This window comes from Solenopsis invicta, chromosome 5 (assembly GCF_016802725.1).
Source record: "Solenopsis invicta isolate M01_SB chromosome 5, UNIL_Sinv_3.0, whole genome shotgun sequence".
Classification (NCBI taxonomy): Eukaryota; Metazoa; Arthropoda; class Insecta; order Hymenoptera; family Formicidae; genus Solenopsis; species Solenopsis invicta.
In genome coordinates, this window is record NC_052668.1 from 4,375,636 (window position 1) to 4,396,824 (window position 21,189).

At 30.2% G+C, this 21,189-nt stretch overlaps 1 protein-coding gene across 1 annotated transcript in view; it reads right to left on the reverse strand.

Moving 5' to 3' along the window:
* Nucleotides 1-21,189, reverse strand: part of LOC105194942 (flotillin-2) — a 272,683-nt gene that overhangs the window by 168,185 nt on the left and 83,309 nt on the right. The gene's annotated exons all lie outside the window — the stretch shown is intronic.

Consider the following 21,189-nt stretch of genomic DNA (forward strand, 5'->3'; position numbering starts at 1 on the left):
CAAAAACTTGCGTAATTTTCGATCCACCTCGCAAAGGAATTTCCAAAGCAAAATAGTAATAGACATCGTATTTAAAAGCCCATCGGGCCATTGTAGACATAGCGAATTCGCAGAATTCGCACCGTTTGCACGCTCCGTCAACTCGCATCGCAACCGCGCCAAAACCGGCACAAAGCAAACAGACGCGTCGCCGTTCATACGGATAAACAAATAAAAAAAACCGAGAGATTTTCAATGCCAAACAAAGGTAAAAACGGCAAAACCGAGCCTATAGTATTCCGTATGTTAATGTAAAAGTTCTTAGGGCCTCTTTCACTAATCTTCGTTTAGCTAACCAACCGGTTAATCCATTAGCCATTAACTTAAGAGAATGCTAAAGTACCGCAAATTACCGACATTTACAGCCTCTAAATATCTTCAAATTGGCGTTACAGAATCACAAAAACTTTTGATAGAATTGAAATACGTGTAAAAAGAAGTGCGCAGATAAATTTTACAAGAAAATCAAACAAAAAGTTAATAAATCATTAAAAATTCACTTGTATAGCCGTCACCTGAGATTAATTTTGCCTTAATACAGAAAGTGTGTAGCTTGTACATACAAAATGATAGTAAAACACCCTTCAGAAAAAACGCACGAATAACACTAACCGTGTGAAACTATGATTAAACGCCTAACAAAAAAGAAATGCTAATGTGCTTTTACCGCATGCACGTTTTGCGACGTTGAACTGTCATAAACAGAACAGTAATAGTGTCCAACAGTAGTTGATAGATCTTTTCGCAGATGGCAATATAATCAAAGAACAAAGACAGATGCGTTAGACAAAAAGTAATAGCCTGGTTTCTCTCAAAAAATAATCTGTAGTACCGACGTCAAGGAAGTTCTTTGGTTACTTTAGCATTCTCTTAACAATGATTAGTGAAAGAGACCCTTAGTCTATAGCACGTCTTGTAAACAACCAGCAAAATTGTATTGCGATTGCGTTAATATAAAATCGATTATTATTGTATCTTGCGAATAAACTCGCAAACAACGCATGTAATTTCATTTCGGTTTATATTCAATTATAATAAATCTGATCTTTAAATCGTACAATTTCAGTTTAATTTCCGCGACCGTTCTTGAGCCCTAACGATACCGACGAGCTGGTTTGTGCTCAAAAACACAGGTCATTTCATTCGGAATGCGTGTTTCTCTCTATATATTCACAAATCGTGACTGCTAATTATTCACGGGAGTGAAACTAGTATCGTGATTTCCTGCAACATTGAAAAAGCGGGGCCTTAAAAGTGGGAGTTAAAATGACCAATCAGAAAATGCCTTGATATAAGTTGGTAAGAGTAAGCATCTGCTCACCCGATTTTGTGGTAACATTGATGAATTGGTTTCTCCAACAATGCAGAGCAAAAGATGGTTTATGCAGGCAATAACAATTAACTTATGCAGGAACCGGTAAAATTCAATACTAAGATTTCAATGCTACTGTTTATCGAGACCTCGGTAAACAGAAGGAATTGAAATCCTAATATTGAACTTTATCGATTCCGGCATAAGTTAATGCATAAATAAGTCTCTATATTCTCTCTCCTGAAGACCCCCTTCTACAGTCCTTTTCATTTCCTACTTCACCATCAGATGGCAGTGTCTTGCTTTTTGTTGCCCATGTTAAATACAGAGCTTTCATTTCTCATAGTATATGTTCTGTGACGTAATCGCACCCTAAGGGTAAGCTGCGTATTCTAATAATTTACTATTAAACCTAATAATTTACTATTTCAATATGTTACGCTGTTTTAAAAGTTGATACTCACATGGGATGTATTTCGCGAAATTGTAAGAAATACCTAACTAATACAATTACTGATTAATGCCTATTTCTACCAACATAGATTAACTTTGATCTCAGTTTAACTTAAACCTGCCGCAGATGATACGTTTTTCCTTACTGGATTTTTCACTTGATTTGCTTGCTTGCTACCATACGGGCAGTACTAGCAGTGCTGCAGGCCATGGCTTCAAACGGTGTTAGTTTTTGTGCAGGTGAACAACTAAAATTTGTTTGATAGAATAAATATGGATGAGATGGATGAGATAAATGAGAGTATTACAACAGTGGTACATTGTCGTAAAATTGCTATTACATTATTTTTAATTATTGAAAAATTGCGAAGTGAATCCACTTTTGAATTTTGATGTAAAGACAACACTTTGATCGTATAACTTGGTATAATCCAGTATAACCTATACAGATTGCGTCCTGATTGGTTCTCACAATAAATAAGTATAAAAATCACGCAAGAAAAATAGCACCTGATCTATTACGAAAATCTAGTAGACGAGTCAGCAGCAGGGCCAGTAGGCTACACATTTCCAGTGTATCAGACAGTAAGACTTGCCAGTATAAGAGCACATAAGCAATCCAGTAAAGAAAAATGTATCGTCTGTGGCAGGCTTTACTATTTATCTTTTTCTAGTTGTAAAAATTGAAAAAAGATAAATAGTAAGTTAAACTGAGATCAAAGTTAATCTACTTTGGTAGAAATGGGCATAGGATGTACTTACGATAATTCAAGTTGAGTTAGTTTCCACTAAGGCCAAAAAATGAGGCGTAACTTTCTTTATGGTTCATGACAACTCAACGCTCTCGTGTATTGCCTGAGTTGAATTAACTGAGGACTTCACGTTTGTTCTCTCAAAGTTGCGATAAAAAGTAATTTCGCAAAATTACTTTTTATAGCAACTTTGATACAGCAAACGCGTACTCTTACAATTTATGATAAAAATTAATATATTCATGTTGAAAGATTATTTTATCTTTTATTTTAAATTAAATTATTTTTATTACGAGCTTTAAAATTATATTTGTGCGATTAGAGTAAAGTCGCCTATTATGAGATACCTTTTTTTAAAAAGTTTGTAATTTTTTTAATTTATAACATTAATTACTATTTTTATGTCAAAATTATAGAAAATATATTTAAACAAAATGAGGTAAAAAATTTGACCAATAATGTATAATAGAAATTGAGTAAACCATGCTTTTTACGGTCGTAGCTAGATCATCGTGCTATTTTTGCTCGTGTGAATTTATAAACATATTCAAACTTAGCGAAACTGCACGCTGATTGCTTTTCAGACATAACACAGTCCTAAGCTACATAAGAATAAGTAATATTACGTAATTTATTAAATAAAAATTAATTTAATATAATAATAATAATTGATGCTATATATTAAACCTATTATTTCCCCGAAAAAAACTGTAAAGAAATTTATTGCAAAAAATAACACCCCACCTAAGGTTCAAACTTGGCACCTCTGGAATCTCCGGTCTCGGCGTCTTACCACCTCGACCACTGGGGCATAGTGATATTTCTCGTAATAATCGTATAGAAATAGAGTGAGACACAATTACATTTCTTTATAGTTTTTTTAGGGGGAAATAATAAGTTTAATATATAGATGCAAATCAGCATCAATTATTATTATTATATTAAATTAATTTTAATTTAATGAATTACGTGATATTACTTATTCTTATGTAGCTTAGGACTGTGTTATGTCTGAAAAGCAATCAGCGCGCTAAGTTTGAATGTGTTTATAAATTCACACAAACAAAAATAGCACGAAGATTTAGGTACGACCGTAGAAGGTATGGTTTATTCAATTTATATTATACATTATCAGACAAATTCTTCACCTTATTTCGTTTGAATCACGCGCCTCGCAAAGCATGTCTCACTCATATGCGATTATTGCGAGAAATATCACTATGCCCCAGTGGTCGAGGAGGTAAAACACCGGGGCCCGAAATTCCGGAGGTGTTAGGTTCGAACCCTGGGTGAGATATTATTTTTCGCAATAAATTTTTTTACAGTTTTTTCAGGAGGCAATAGATTTAAATATATTTAAATTCTATCACCAAAAGTCAGTAATCAATAATAGCTATACTTTATTGTTTTATATAAATTTTTTTATCAAAAGTGCCAATTTTGCCGTTTCAAAAAAGGGGTTTCTAATATGAGACATAAAGGTTTCCTTATATAAGTATCTCATAATAAGTAACCAAGGAAAAAAGAAAAACTTAACAGTAAAAGTAAATAATTGGACCTTAACGAACAGATATGTTCCAAACAAATATACTTCGAAAACTTATACAATGTCATAAATTACTCGTAATTAATTTATTCTGGTCTTTATAATTTATTGTATTGTATAAGTTTTCAAGGTATAATTGTTCAGAATAAATCCGCTCGTTAAGGCCCAATTATTTACTTTTATTGTTATTCACTCACATGAGAGCTTGATATTGTTACATTATAAGAAAAACTTAGTTAAAACTAAATCTTACTAATACATCGAAAACGCAAAATTACAATTCCCGGTAGTACGGTTGCATGCTGCACACAACGTGCATGCTGTGTATGTACAAGTATGCTGAAGTGTGCTCGTCAAACACAAATTTTGTTAGTTAATATTCAAATTTTAATTTAACATGAACTACCCAATAAACAAAAATAAATTCAAAATATTTAAAATGTATAAAAATGAATTCAGAAAATCAAGAAATTGAATTCGACAATGACCACACAAACCAAAATATTAATTAATATAACATAATAATAAATAAAAGATGTATTTTGATCAAGAATGCTTTCAAAGCAGCTATTCATTTCATTTTAAGAACAAACATTAATATGTAACATTAATTCATTAAATTTTATGTACATAATTTGAAAGATACGGCACAAATATTTGAATAAACTGCTCAAAGGAAATATAATTGAAGTTTGGTTAATGAGATATATTCATACTTCGTACCAAGTTTAAATAAAAATATCGTTACGTTTATTTCATCTTTACTTGACTTAATACGTCATTATTTATTGCACATTGTCCTACATATAACTAATCATGACAATTTTATGAGTTAATAAAAACAGGGAAATTTATAATAAAAAGATACTACATGACATTTCTATAATCATATATAATACGTCTACGATTCAGCGACATGACCAAATATATAAAAACTTTGCAAATCCAGATTTCAGTGCCAAGAAGCTGCGCAATAATCATCTGCGCAACTCCACGCTTGACGCTCACATATAATTACACCTTCACTTCGACGATTTCAGCATTCAGGAGATGGATTGTGTATCTCACATAAGTTGAGTGACAATTACAAAAGTGACCAAATTCACCAGATTTTGAAATAAAACTATAAATATTATGGGGTGCTTTCCAGCTATGACACAAGTCGATACTGTGTAACACAGCGAATCATTTTATTCTTGTTTAATATTGACAAACAAGAATAAAATGATTCATTGTGTTACACAATGTTGCCTGTGTTGCGTAGCTAGAAAGCACCCCTAGTAAATTTACTCACTTATAATTTTCACTATATATAATACACTATCAACCTCCAGTTTTTAAATTCAGTCTCGTAAGTGTCCGCCAAGACGAATCTCAAGACAAGCGTCCGTCAAAATACGTTGGTTATGTAGTTACTCAAAATGGTTATGTAGTTACTCAATATAGTAGCTGCTCTTTGAACCAATCGAGAGAACGATCGAGCGAAAGAGTGAAAGAATAAGCAATATATCAAGAGAGTGACCCAGTGAGAAAGTAAAAAAAAGAACGAAATAATGCGCATCGTTACTTTTCAGTGCATGAATTAGTGGTCGACATCAGTTTCATGGCCAGTTTACTTGATAAGCCGGTGTTTAGTCAATTCTTATTTCAAAACCATTTTAGTAATATTTTAAGATGTTAATACAATGGCCGATATTCATAGTCGATTCTTATACTTAAAATCGTCTTTAAGCATTATTTTAAGATGTCATCAACCAATCAAAGAGCCGCACTAGGATCTTAAGGCATTATTTAAGATAATCTTGAAATAAAAATCAATTATAAATATCGGTCTCTGATAGTCGATAACATCTTAAGATGATACTTAAGATCTTAAATATATGAATTGATTATGAATACCGACCTTTCATTGGTTGATGACATCTTAAACTAATGCTTAAAGACGATCTTAAATATAAGAATCGACTATGAATACCGGTCATAGTGATAAGCATTTTGTTAAAGAAATTATTGTTAGTTTTCGGCGCACAAACCGAGATATTGAGAGGACGACCGAGCGAGAGAAAAAACGGAACCCCAACCTTAAACTGTAAATTTTAGGAATAGAAAATTTGATTTTTACTATTTTATGATAAAAAGAAACTAATTTCTATGCTAGAAAAATTTCTATGCTATAAAAAAGTGAAAGAATGAAGTTTTATTGTATTAGGCGATAATGCAAAAATTTGAATATTGAATATTAAATAAAAATAAATAATGCTCGCGAGAGTCAAGTGGAATGTGCATATAAAAATCAAATCCGTGTACATTCAGTATTACAAAATTTCTAAAACGTGTTTTAATATGAATAAAATAATTTAGTAATGTTAAAAATATGAGTCTAATACTTAAAATAGAAATGCATTAAAAATGTTACTTGAAATTAACAGAAAAGTAACTAAAAGGTAATTGCTCATTACTTTCCAGTAACTGTAACTGTAACGGGTTAATTTTCAAAGTTAGTAACTTCTAATTGTAACGAATTACTTTGTGAAAGAAAAAAAACTGTAATTGTAATTAGTTGCTTTTAATATATATTTAAAATATTAAAAAAAAATGAAGCCTAAGCTCATATTTTAAATATACTGATATTTTCATGACCGGCCTCTTAAAGCCGACATTTTAAATTTAAATTTTAATAATAAAATTTGAAATCAACACCTCCAAAAATTTATAGAACTGACTTCGTATGAAATCCACATGTCTTTTAGAAAAGCGGGAGACACGAAAAGGTTAAATTATAAATTATAAATTAAAATTAAATAAAATTAATTGTGAGTTTTAAAAACATCGCATTTCTTAAAACATGTAATAAAATTATTTTACATTTAAGAGATAAATTATTAAAGGTGCAAAATTTTACAAACTTTTAATTTTTAAAAATGAAATACAGAAAAACTAGCTATCACATATAATCTGATTTTGAATATATGAACTAATATATAATTTGACATTACAATTTGTTTGCATCATAATCATATCAAGATAAACAATAAAAAAGAGAAAGTAATATATTGCGACGTCTAATGACAGGAGACACAGGTTATTACACAAACACACTTCACTTTGAGTTCGAGCAATTATTGAAACATTCCAACATGGTAAACACTTTTTTCTATTTACGTTTAAAGATGTGTGTCGCATCTCAACAATTTACCTAATATATTAAAAAAAGTATTACCAAAAAATATAAAACTTTCATGGACTTCTATTACTACGATTGAGTATCTATTCTATTACTATGATTGAATGTAAAATTTGACCACAATTTTATTATTAAGGCGATGCTGGAGATACCAACTCAACACTATTATTTTTAATTTCAGTAAACTTTTTATTGAATTCACAGAATGATAAATCCTTCTCTACAATTAAAGTATTGCCAAAAACATAATACGCTGGCTACAATTTGACATGAAAAACGGAAAAAAGTTGCAAAACTATGTGCTTTTGTAGTAGTCTCGTGACAATATATATTGCGTATAAAAGTTCTAGACTTTGTACCTACAAAATAAGCATCCAGCGTACTGTGAATTATACGTAGAGATTGTTAGTGTGCTTTTAAAATGATCCTAGAAGCTTTAGTATAAAAAATATTTCCAATCAAAAATATCGTGTTTATGTGTGCGTGCAGAATCGATGTGAGAATCGGTGAAGAGTGAGACTGATTGTGAGTGAGACAGAGCACTAGTTTAGTTCCTCGATATTGCATTAGAGGCGCTAAAGTCAAAAGAACAAGGAAAGATGAGTTCGTTTGACAAAGAGCGCTAGCTTATTCTCCTTACTCTTTGCCTCACACGCGACCCATAGTTCGTAGAAGAAAAATGTGCAGTAATCTAAAGTACCGACGTCGAGTGAGTTTCACCGTCAGTCCAGCATCGCCTTAAGTTAAAAGTCATTTAATTTTTTGTGTTAATTCTTATGTGTAAAATCACGTTTTATAATACTTTTTGCAAAGAAAAGTGCCACAAAATAACCTATTTTTGCGCTTTTAAAAAATAAAAACGTTTCTTATAATTTTTGAGACGCATAATCCGATGGTGCCAATTAGAATTACGTCACCTGACGCGGCACATGTAAAATTTAGATTAACCTTCATATGCTATACCTCATTTGAGCACCTACTAATGGTACACAAATGCGAATTGGGAGATTTTAAATTGTAAATATATTCTGAAGAATAAATAGAATTTCTTTAAAATTCCATTTTCACTATTACAATTTTTTCACAAATTCAATATCACTCAAATTTAGTAAAAAAATTATTTTGCAATAAAAAATTTATTAGAAAGTAAATTACCATTTTGAAAAACATTACTTTTTCAAAAAAAATCTGCTATTTTTTGGTATTTTATTAGATAAAGTAAAACTTACGGAATTAGTTAAAACAATGTACTTTAATTAAAAATTATTGTTATCAGAGCTGGTAAAATTTTGCCCAACCCAGTTAAACACACCCGGTTAAAACCGGTTTTAACTAAGTAAAAAACCCGTATTAAAAGGTATTAACCCGTATTAACCCACAGAGATTTTGGCCGTTTTCCAGCTAGGACACTGTGTTACACTGTGTTATATGTGTAAAGTACTTGTTGGAACGCAGTTTAGTTTCATAATGTAACACAAGAGCATTATAGTTTTTCATTCTTATTTTTACAAGTATTTAACGCATCTATAATAGATTTATCTGCCAGGATAGACTAATCTTTCAAAGTTGACAGTTTTTGCACTAGATTTCAGTAATTTAATACAAGTATCCTTCTACTGACTCGCCGTGATAATACGCGATACGCTAATTTTATCGCCGTAATACAATAAATTTTCATATTTGGTAAGTTTTATGAATCTATCAGACATGGTTATCAATCAATTTTTTCAAATGTTGGTAATACTGATGTGCATTACACGCTGAAACTTAGCTTTTTATCGTGTCAAGAAGTGTAACACTGTGTCACTATTGAAACACTCCGTGTTAGACACAGTGTAACACTGTGGCCTCTGTGTAACTTGTTAGAAAACCTCCTTTATTTTACTATACATTTTTAAATAGAAAAAATAAGGAAAAATAAAATTAATATCTAGATTGTTGTAGGATCAGGGTGACAAATTGTTGTCACGCCGTGGTTTCGTGTGAAGATTGCGATGTTCCTTAGCAATCCACGACAACACCTTAGAACCGTAGCCCTGAGTCGTACGGATCGGGATATACAGAATTTAGTTGATATTCTTATACGTTGAATTGAATTATTGCATAGTTAATAATTCGTATTGCTATGTACGGAATGATGATCTCGTCTCCAACGTGAGAAATCAATTGATTGCTGGATCGTTCGAGCAGCCGAATATATACTCCTCCGTGGTCCACGTCTCCCCACCGCTTGGTCATTCACAAATAGCGAGCGGCGGGTCCCTCCGCGAGTCCCAGTGGCGGGATGGTAGGGCATCAATGCGCGCGTGTGTGTGTGTGTGTGTGTGAACACAAGAGTGTATGTGCTTGTGCGTGGACCTGTTCGATCATGTACGAACTCGTGCCGTGCACAGCCTTTCGCGTATGGAATTTATGAGACAAACCAATTGTAAATCACAAAAGAAAACAAAAGTTACGTTTCATTATTTATATTTAATATATTTTCAAGGCTGGCAAAAACCCGGGTTTTTCAAATTAAACCCAACTTATCCGGTTATAACCGGTTTTACCCAATTTTGTCCGATTAAATCCGTTTTTCATGAAATTCTCTATTGAGTTAACTGTATTGAGTTATAACTTTGTTTCACTTTATTTTGTATTAATTATATGACTTATGAGAGTTGATTAATTATAAACTAATATAAACGTACAATTTACATTTAAGATTACTTTACAATTTAATTTGCAATTAAAACGTTTTGTGATTCAAGTATCTAGTCTAATGCCATGTTGAGACTTTATTTTGAAAATGTATATTTCTTTATAAATGTATTATTTTATTTTTTAATGTATATTACACATACACAATACAAATAATTTACATTTAAATTTAGAGTTTAGTCCACGGTATTTTATTTTCTTAATTTACTTCATTAATTGAACTTAGAAAAGTATTATTACTTTTATTATATAATTTTATTTTATTTATTAATATATTATATGTATATTGTATGTATTAATATCTAACACTATAATTTTAAAATATATTAAATATAAATAATGAAACGTAACTTTTGTTTTCTTTTGTGATTTACAATTGGTTTGTCGCATAAGTTCCATGCGCGAAAGGCTGTGCACGGCACGAGTTCGTACATGATCGAACAGGTCCACGCACAGGCACATACACTCTTGCGTTCACACACACGCGCGCGCATTGATGCCCTACTATCCCGTCACTGGGACTCGCGAAGGGACCCGCCGCTCGCTATTTGTGGATAACCAAGCGGTGGGGAGACGTAGACCACGGAGGAGTATATATTCGGCTGCTCAAACGATCCAACAATCATTTTTAAAAAAGGGTTCTGTAGGAAAAATGTAGTTTATGAAGATTGGTTTAAATTGTTCAAAAAATTTCTTTTGTCGAGCTACAAAGTGTCAAAAATACCAAATTATTAGGAACAAAACAAGATGTGCTTTTTTACATAAGACAAGGAAGTTAAAAGAACTGTAAAAATCTGTCAATTCAGCGTTAAAGTTAACTTCAAGTCTCAAAATGCTTTTTTCATTTTTTATCTGCGATGATTTTTCGCTAAACTACAACCATTTAAAAATAGCCTAATTTTTGGTATTTGGAAAGTGTTCCCTATTTTTTGTTGACAAGTGTAGATTCTAGATTCAAAATAATGAAATATTTATTATTAAAAAAAAGATTTATAAAAATGTGACGTAGTAATCGGCGAAAGAAGAAAAGATCATAATATAGCTAGTCCCAAAATAAATTTTACAAATTTGTTTAGTTTAAAAAACCCATTATTTTGTTGCAAAATTATATATGTTTAATTTTCAATCATTTAAAATTTTCCTATATTCAGAAATATTAAAAATATCATTAGAGATCATTTCCTAATGATCTTAATATGATTAAACAACAAACATAATATCTTTAATATTTTTGAACACTAGCTCTTTGTATATATAGTGACAATCGATTTATCGAAGAAATATTTCAATAAAAATTTTCCTAAAAAAATATTAACAAAATCTCATCTATTATCGTTTAACTTTGCATAACTCCAAATGTGTACAACCAAATAAAAAATTAAATAACCAAACACTCGAGTGTACGTATATTTGTTTGATAATATGCTTAAATTTAAAAACAATGAGTAAAAAATACCTTATAAAAATTGTCAATTATTGTGTACTAGCATATTAGCGACCCTAAAAAAAGGGCGGACTATTAACCCTTAAACACGTAAGTGGGTCTGAGAGACCCCATATGAAATTTCGAACGCTTCTTGTGTGAAGACGGAATGAAATAGAAGGTTCGGACCAAGACGTAAAAAAAGTTTGAAATCTCCTCTCGATTGATATGGTTTATCAACTTTTCTGGTCAACTAAAATTTGAACGGTACGGCAGCAAATTTTTGTTAGGGTCAATGCAACCCATATAGTGTGTAAGTGAAACTTTTTCTGTGAGTATTTTACATAAAAAAGCTGGACAAAATACGTTCGAACAGGTCGGTTCGCGGATGTTACTCGCATATGCTCTGTCTAAAATTGGAATACTATAAAATGTTGTAGAAAAAAGAGTTTTTCTAAAATATAACATAAAACACATCAATTTTCAATTTTAGACATGATTTAATTAAAAATACCTCATATTCGCCTTGTTACATAAGTACATTTTTTAATAGAAATGACAATGACATAATTTTTTTTCAAAGTATAAATCTTTACCTTTAAAACGCCGTATTGTAAAATCTTTAAAAGTTTTTTGTTGCAAAGATATGATTTTTTTTAAAAAAAGTAGATTTATAGATGCCCAAAAATACCTCATATTTTCCATGTTACATAATTATACTTTTTAAAAGAAATAACTTGCCAAATTTTATTTTGAAAATGTGACTCTTTAACTTTAAAACGCCGTATTTAAAAGTCCTTAAAAGTTTTTTGTTGCAAAGATATGATTTTTTAAAGAAAAGGTGGATTTTTGACCAATTTCTCATTTTTGATTAATGGTTTTTCCTATATAACTTCACAATAAATTATTTTTCGACAATTCCAATTGTGCAGTCACACTTCTGAGATTCTGAACTTTCATTAAAAAAAATTGTAGAAAAATATTGATTGTAATCAAAGTTATAACTTTTCAAAGTTGAAAAAGTCTCCCAGACCCGAAAATGTGTTTCCGTATTTTACAGGATCGGTGTGTTTAAGGGTTAAGCAAATAATTCCATAAGCAATATAAGAATATAAATATAAACTACTTACAATTTTTTAATTTTGATAATCTTTCAGTTGATATTATAGCCTAGACATCCTTAAATATTTTTGTTTGTAATATTTTAATATTGATACATACATATATCATATCTGTAGCCATAACTATGAAAGATAAAATAAACTGCTATTTGTATCGTTCAATGACATGCATGTACGGAAAATGAAATTTTCACTGCCATCAAACTAATTATAGTTTGCTAATGTTACGTTTGCTGTCGTAACTATAATTTACAGCAAAACAACTATTGCTTCTAATACATAAAGTATATACAATAATATAGCAAAACATACAAGTCTGTTAGAATCACATCGTATAGCAACATAAAATTTATTAGAAACCAACTAATACGTCAAAGATATACAGTCACTACATTCGGCTAATTAATGTAATTAACTTGAATATACTTTTAGCTACAAAATATATTTTAAATATATAATATATATTCTGTAGCTCAACTTGTGTATCAGGTAGCTATCAACTAAATAATATAGGTACAGATAAAATATTAACTGTCCATATATTACAACTGTAATTTAGTTACCAACCAGTTTTTACAGCAGCTACTTTTTTCTGTGTAAATCATATTCAATTACTTCTTTACTAGACACTACCGGTGTGACGGCGTCAAGAAATGATAAAAACTTGTTATGTAACTAAAGTCAACTATCTGCAGCCATCTTCCATAACTCTTAACGATAGTTTCGTTGTCAATTTAACGTGGTACGTATAATAATAATATAATAAAATTGCAAAACGTTATAACAGTAACAAAACTGTCGTTACAGAATAGACTTGCTGTTTCAATTATAAAGCAACCGACATAATATTCTGTATTTGAATTACTTAAATCACGTTGTCATCATCCCATAAATTCAACCAATTTTAATAAATTGCATTATTATAGAAAATTAAGGAAGAGTGGGCTAAATCGGATCGTATTCCAAATAAAACTTTAGAATTTAAATAGATATGGTTAAGCCGATTTTCGTATCATTTATAACGTAAAGTCCTTATAAGATACTGAACATGTGACAACAGTTTGACAGTTCTCTCTGCCAAAACGTTATAATTAGAATTCCAGTTAAATGACTTGAAAAGTACTTTATAATAGTGGTAAAAAAATTAAAAAATAATTTTTTTAATACTTTCCCCCATCACCTACCTATTTTTTCAAAATTTTTATTTCTTTTTATAAACAAAATAAAGCTTATGTTATTACGAATTCAGTAGTACATGATAAAGTTATGTTGCAATATTTCCATTTTCCAAAAATAATTAAAAACTACTCCATGACTCATGATACGCGCATCCGTCTACGATATGGAAGTGTCCTTCAATTTTGAAGAGCCTTTAATATGTTGTAGTACAGATAAAAATAAGGGACACGTCTTTTTTTTACGTGCCCAATCTCACTTTTAGCGGATGAAACAACACTTTGAAGAAAATCGGTTTTCTTCATTCGAAGCATATATTATCAAAACTTTAAGAGATAGAAAAAAAATGTTCTAATGGAAAGATTTTGCTTATAAAAAAAAAATTTTTTTTTTTTTTTTAAAAGGTAAGCAGTGAGAAAAAGTGTACAAAAAATTAAAAAAAATTATATCACTGTTATAAAGTATTCTTCAAACCATTCAACTATCAGTTTTTTAGAATTCTTTTAAACTTTTCCCCATCATTTATTTTTATTTTTAAAAGTTTTCATTCCTTTTTATAAGCAAAATCTTTTAATTAAAACATTTTTTATCTCTTATAATTTTAACAATATACGCTTTGAAAAAAGAAAACCGATTTTTTTCAAAAGAGTGTTTTACCCTCTAAAAGTGAGATTGGGTATGTATAGAAAAATGCGTATCCCTTATTTTTATATGTACTACAACATATTAAAAGCTCGTCGAAACCGAAGAACACTTCCGTAGCGCACGGACAGGTGCGCGTACCATGCGTCCTGGAATGGTTTTTAATTAATTTTGAAAAAGAGAAATGTCGTAACACAACTTTATCATATATAATTGAATTCGTAATAAATTAAGCTACATTTTGCTTATAAAAAGAAATAAAAGTTTTGAAAAAAATAGGTAAATGGTGGGCAAAAGTAATTAAAAAAATTTTTTTAATTTTTTATCACTATTATAAAGTACCTTTCAAGCCATTTAATTGTTAATTAAAACATTTTTCTCTATCTCTTATCGTTTTGAGGATATACGCTTCAAAAGAAGAAAACCAATTTTTTTCAAAAGGGTGTTTTACCCCTTAAAAGTGAGTATTGGCACGTATAAAAAAATACGTATCCCTTATTTTTGTTTGTACTATAACATATTAAAAGCTCGTCTAAATCGGAAGGAAACACCTCGAGACCTTTCCTTGTTAATTGGATTTAATATCGTGTGTGGGTATGTGCATACGTGCGTACGTATGTGTATAGGGAAGGGAAAATGGAGTCAAAGTTACATGTACTCTAAGTACTTTATAACTCGCACATGTACCTTATAACTCGAAAAATCCTAAATGGAAAAATAACTTATTATAGTGTTTTGGAAAACTTTCGAGGTAAGCTACAACAATAAAAAATGGAGTTTCATTTTAAAAAGTTGTAATTTTGATCTGACCTTTGCGACGCCACCCAAAATCAATAAGATCAATAAATAGATCTTTTTAAGTCCTACAACTTTTGTCTAAACATATTTTTGATTGGTCCTTATCCTGCAAAGAAAAGGAGTCTACGGGTGGTCTGAGATACCCTGTATATTAGATGTAATATATATAATAGGACGTAATATATAAAGCTATCCAAGTAATAGTAATTTATCAGTTTGCAAAAATCTTTTTTGTCATATGCGAGCGTGTATATAAAATAATACATATTTTATACACTTATACGTATATGTAAAAAAGATTTTCGCAAACTAACAGACTATTACTTTCACAATGTTAGCAATCTGTATAAATTAAATTGTGTTGCCTAAAGGATTTCGTTGCTACCCACACTATCTCCTCTTTTTCTGTAGAAATTGTGCAACCCATTCCGCTATTTCTTTCTCTATTGAGATGCACCTTTAGAATTGCTTTATAATAGCTGATAATAGCCGTAACCGTATAAAATTAGCCAATTATAATCGCCAATTATAGAATTTATAGGCCAATTTTATATTTTAGGCCAATTTATAGAAGAATAATCTATTATGATTAGCCAATTTCTCACCATAACGGCTATTATCAACTATTATAAACAAACTTATTCTCTCACTTACATCGTGCAAAAAAAAGTAACAATAATTTTTTTTACAAAAAATGGCGGGCTTATCACTATGAAACAAATTGTCAAACTGGCCGCAAAACTTGATGCAATATCAAAAACTGCTAATCTATATGTTCGTAATGCGCACTGTTTCACACAGTCTTTCACTCTCATGCCCGGTCACTCTCTCGATATCTCGCTCGTTCTTTCACTTTCTCGTTCGGGCGCTCTCTCGATATCGCGTGTTATTTCACTCTTTCACTCGTTCTTTCAATTTCTCACTCGGTCGCATTCTCGATTAAATTAGAGAGTTGTCACATTGAAGATTTATATAACCTCACATAAGAATGCATCTTCACGGACCATTGCTCGTATTGAACGTTGTAGATGAGCCTTGGACCCTTGGCGGACACTTGCAAGACATTACTGACCTAGGTCGGTATTCATAGTCAATTCTTATTTCAAGATTGTCTTAAGTAACGTCTTAAGATGCTAATATCGTTCTCTGATTGGTTGATGGCATCTTAAGATGATACTTAAGACGATCTTAAATATAAGAATCGACTATGAATATCGGCCCTTTACATCGTTAAAACTTTGATACTCGTATTAAGTTTGGTGCGCACCAATGCTTTAATATAGGTTCGTTTACATCGAACGTACTAAACGTTCCTTACAAGACATTTTTTAATATGTTATCGTTTCAGAAAGACCAAATAAGCTTACTTATCATAAGACCGATCAATTAAGGTTATACTCAATAAACCTAATCCCCTACGTTTCAGTGTTTACATCGTATCATTTGTATCATTTGGTACGCGTATCAGTTTAGTACAATACTCCTGCTTGATACGTTCGTACCAAGTTAATCCGGCAGCGTTTGCATGTTATGAGCACAAAAAATTTAGTACGAATTTGATACAAATATAGTGCTTAATACGCGTATCAAGTGCACGATGTAAACTAGGCCACTGAAATCGTCGACACTTTTCATAAGCCTTGTGTCTACATACTTGCAGTTCATGATTAATGAAACAACTACAGCTTATTGGTCGTTATGTTAATCATGAATTATAAGTATGTAGAAAAATAACGACTTCTCAGTTTGAAAAATTTCTCCATGGACAGAATCAAAGTTCTTGGGTGTACACAATGCTAGAAATCGGTCCGAGTTCTCGATCCAAGAAAAAGTAACTAAAACTCGAATCGTGAACACAGGCAACTCGGATGAATATCGTAGGGCCAGTTTCACAACCTTCGGTTAATTTAATCGGTTGATTATTCTATCGAAATTGACCAATTGTATTTGTCGTTAAGTAGAATTGACCAGAAATAGCCAATCACAGTTGACACTTAACTGGTCAGTTAAGTTAATCGGTAGTTGTGAAACTGGCTCATAGAATAGAAACGTACAAAAAATGCATCTTGTCCCATTTTCTGTACTGGTTGCTAGATTCAATTCATTGTTACCAATATTATTTTTTTATAAATAGTTGATAAATGTCGGTTAATGTGACATTGGACATCGGAAATTGTAATTTTTATAACCTTAATCAATCTTTAATAAATAAGAATTGTTTCACAGACAAAAAAAAAGATCGTTACGTCGATATTTCAATATCAGTATAAAGTTCAGTAGCTAACCTTACATATTCGACTACAACGCTATCTAAAGTCATTAAAGTACAACTATTTCTATTGAAAAACTTGAATCAAGGATCTCAAAGCGATTTCTAGCATCATGTACACAAGACTATACACTCGATTACGAGATCTCGGGGTTGACTGCGCTTTCATCCAAATGCGATTAGTCCAAACCAGTCGCAATTAAAAGCTCGTAGGGACATTATATTATAAAAATATCATTAGATTTTTCATTATAATCTTTATTTCCGAGGTATTTAAAACGAAAAAACAAAGGATAAAGCCCCTTTTCGGAACTACAAGTTAATCAAAAATACCTTTAATTCACCTTGTTACATAATTATACTTTTTAAAAGGAATGACAATGCCATAATTGTGTTTTTCAGTATAACTTTTTAGCTTTAAAACATTATTTTAAAGTTCTTAAAAGTTTTTTGTTGCAAAGATACGATTTTTTTTAAAGAAAAAGTGGATTTTTTAACAATTTTTTATTTTTACTTAATAGTTTTTCCTTTATAACTTCACAATAAATCATTTTTCGGCAATGTTTAATATACAGTCACATTTCTGAGATTGTAAACTTTTATTTAAAAAAAAAAGGGGGGGGGAGAGAGTGTTGAAAAATATTGATTAGAACCAAAGTTATAGCTTCTCAAAGTTAAAAAAGTCTCCCAGATTGGAAAATGTGTTTACGTATTTTATGGAATCGGTGTGTTTAAGGGTTATAAAAAATCAAAATAATATTTCACTACCTTTTTCTCTCCTTTATAATACAAAGATGTATTTTCAAAGAAACTGGTTTTTTGTAATGACTAATGAATTATATAAAATGTAGTACAAAAATTAAGAAATTAAAATGTATCAAATATATGTATATATTTTAAATAAACTTTAAAAATTAAACTTATAAAACTTAAACTTATTATTTATATAAAGCCCAGACTAACGTTTAAATGTGTTTATCATGCATTTATATACATATTACGATCGCCGATCGTCCCACATCGATTTTCCCAGCCGTTCACGCGCCGGAACGTCACACCGAGCGTAACAATATTATACATCATTTCGAAATGTTCTTTTAACGATTGTAATGGAATTTAAATGCAATCCGGGAGAGAATATAACGACAGCGGCGAAAGCAACAATCGAGAGTAGGATTAGTGGGCTTCGGGAATGATCCAAAATTTGGACACGGTTGAAGAAGAGAACCGGAACAAGAAAGAGGAAAGAGAAGTTTTGGTACCAAAAACTTGTCAAACGAGAGCCAGATAACAAGAAAAAAATTAGAAAATAAAATCGATGCTGATGATATATTAAGCCTTGTCCAAAAACAGAAAAATAATTGTAAGACCTAGCAGATGGTGATCTTTTCATGGATATCAATGTGAAATCCTAGGCTCGAACATTGCGGCCAGCGATTTTTGCAAGAAAAATCTAGGTTAAGGAGGACCAAATCTCTCTTTCTTTCTCCTTTCTTTCTTGCTGCAATCCGATTCTTATCTCCGACTCTGTCGTGCTGTCAATGCTCTTTTATTCCCCCTTCTTGCTTCTTTCATCTAACCGAAATAATATCAATAGCTTTATAAACACTGCTGTTTACAAAAATAGAAAACATTTTTACCTTACAGCTTATTAAATTTTGCCTCAGAAATACATTTGCATTCATAAGAAACTTACTATAATTTAATACAAATGTCACAAATAAAAAAATGAGATAAAGTTATAAGAAAGTTGAAAAAAAAAATAAATTATTTAATAACTATTAACTATTTAATAACGCAGCTGCCTATTTCGCTGATTCGTGGATAACTTTCAATGACCAAGAGGCCAGATTTAATACGTATGCTCAATTGTAATTCTTGTATTCAAATCGCTTGATATATATATACACACACACACGCACGCACGCACGCACGCACAATCCATTAGATAAAGCGTGATCAAGTTATAATTTATAAAAAAATTTATTTCAATTTATTATTATATATAAAATATTATATATAAATACAACTTATTGTATACACGTATGTATGCAGGGGAGAGTGAAGTAAATGGGATCGTATTCCAAATAGAATCTTTTTAATTTAAATGAATATAGTTTAACAGATTTGTATTAATAATGTAAAGTCTTCATAAGACATGGAACATGTGACAGTGATTTGACAGTTCTCTGTTATAGCATTCATAAAATAGATGCGAATATGTACTTTCAGTCATTGTGCGAAATTTTTCCAAAAAAACGAGAATCTCATAAATTATTGTTTAAAAGATTTTAAGCTTTTAAAAGGTAATTAATTTAAGATAATTAAAGAATGTAGAATTCAAAAATATCAAGCGTTGTGTGATCACTTTTGCAATTTAATGTAAAATGTGCTCCAAAATTCGAAAGGGTCCAAATCGGATCTTTACATCGGAATTGTAATCTGATCGTAACACTGGTGATCGGCCGATCAGATCTGATGCTAGAAATGTTAAATTAGTAAAATATTATGAGTCATCAGACTCAGAATAATTGAATTTTATTGATTTTAACTTCATTTATATAAACTGCCATTAATTCTTTTAAATAAAATTTTTATTTTTGACTGTTAAATTGCTCGTTTTTACTCAATACTAAAAAAATACATTAAAATCTTTTAAAATTCTGTCTAAATGTCAATGAAAATAAGTGTCTGATTTGGATCAGGCGGTGGTTCAATTTGTAATTACTACTTCCAAATCGGACAGGAAAAAGCGTTTTTACATTTTCCATTACAGTTCAACATAGGTGCAAGATACGTTAAAATAGGTTAAAGCAAAAATAAAAGGAATTAAATTATTTTTCCAACGGCATCTTCAGTTATACGATCGGATTTTATATGCACCTTTTATATTAAATAAATATATTTAGTTTAGTATTATTTCCTTGATTAGAAATATCTCGTATTTATAAAAAAATTATTTTATACCTAGTATTTATTTAAATATAGGAAATATGTATAATATAAATAATGTTTTCTCAAAAACAATTTATTTTTTAATGAAAAGAATTGACTTTTTAAATATTAATATATAAATATTTTTTTATTTAGAAATGAAATATTTCTTGAAAAATAGATAAGAGAAATTCTTTTAAGTAAAATTAAAAAAATATTTTTTAACTTATAATATTATTAAACTTAGGCAAACTTTTTATAAGATTAAAAAATCTGATTATTGTGAATATTAGAATGACCTAACAGCAAATATTTTCTAGAAAAAAAAAAATATTTAATTAAAAAAAAATGTATTCTTTGTTAGATAGACGTAACTAGTGTTCTACTTTTTGTAATTAAAAACACAAAAAGAATAAAAAACACAGTATTAGGTAATTTCTAATAAAATTATCTGAACACAAGTCCTCAAAATTGGATTCAATACAACTTTGAAGTTCATTTAAATGTATACATGTTTAATTTTTAAATATATATATTTACTCTGAAAACGTTTTTTTATTGCAGGCTTGTAAAATATACTGCTTATTGAATCTTTAAAATCGTGACATATCACTTTAAAAAGATGCAAATTAAGTTTGTACAATTTTTCGAATGATTTGCCAGTATAATAAAAGTAAAAATTGATTTTTACAGAGCAAAAATTGAGCTTATACAATATTTCAAAAAATTTTTCACTCTACGAAATTTACAGAATAATTTAAAAACAATAACTTTCGTTACTTTAGTACTTTTTCTACTCAAAAAAGCATTTTCTATTTAAAAATATATTTTCTTATTACT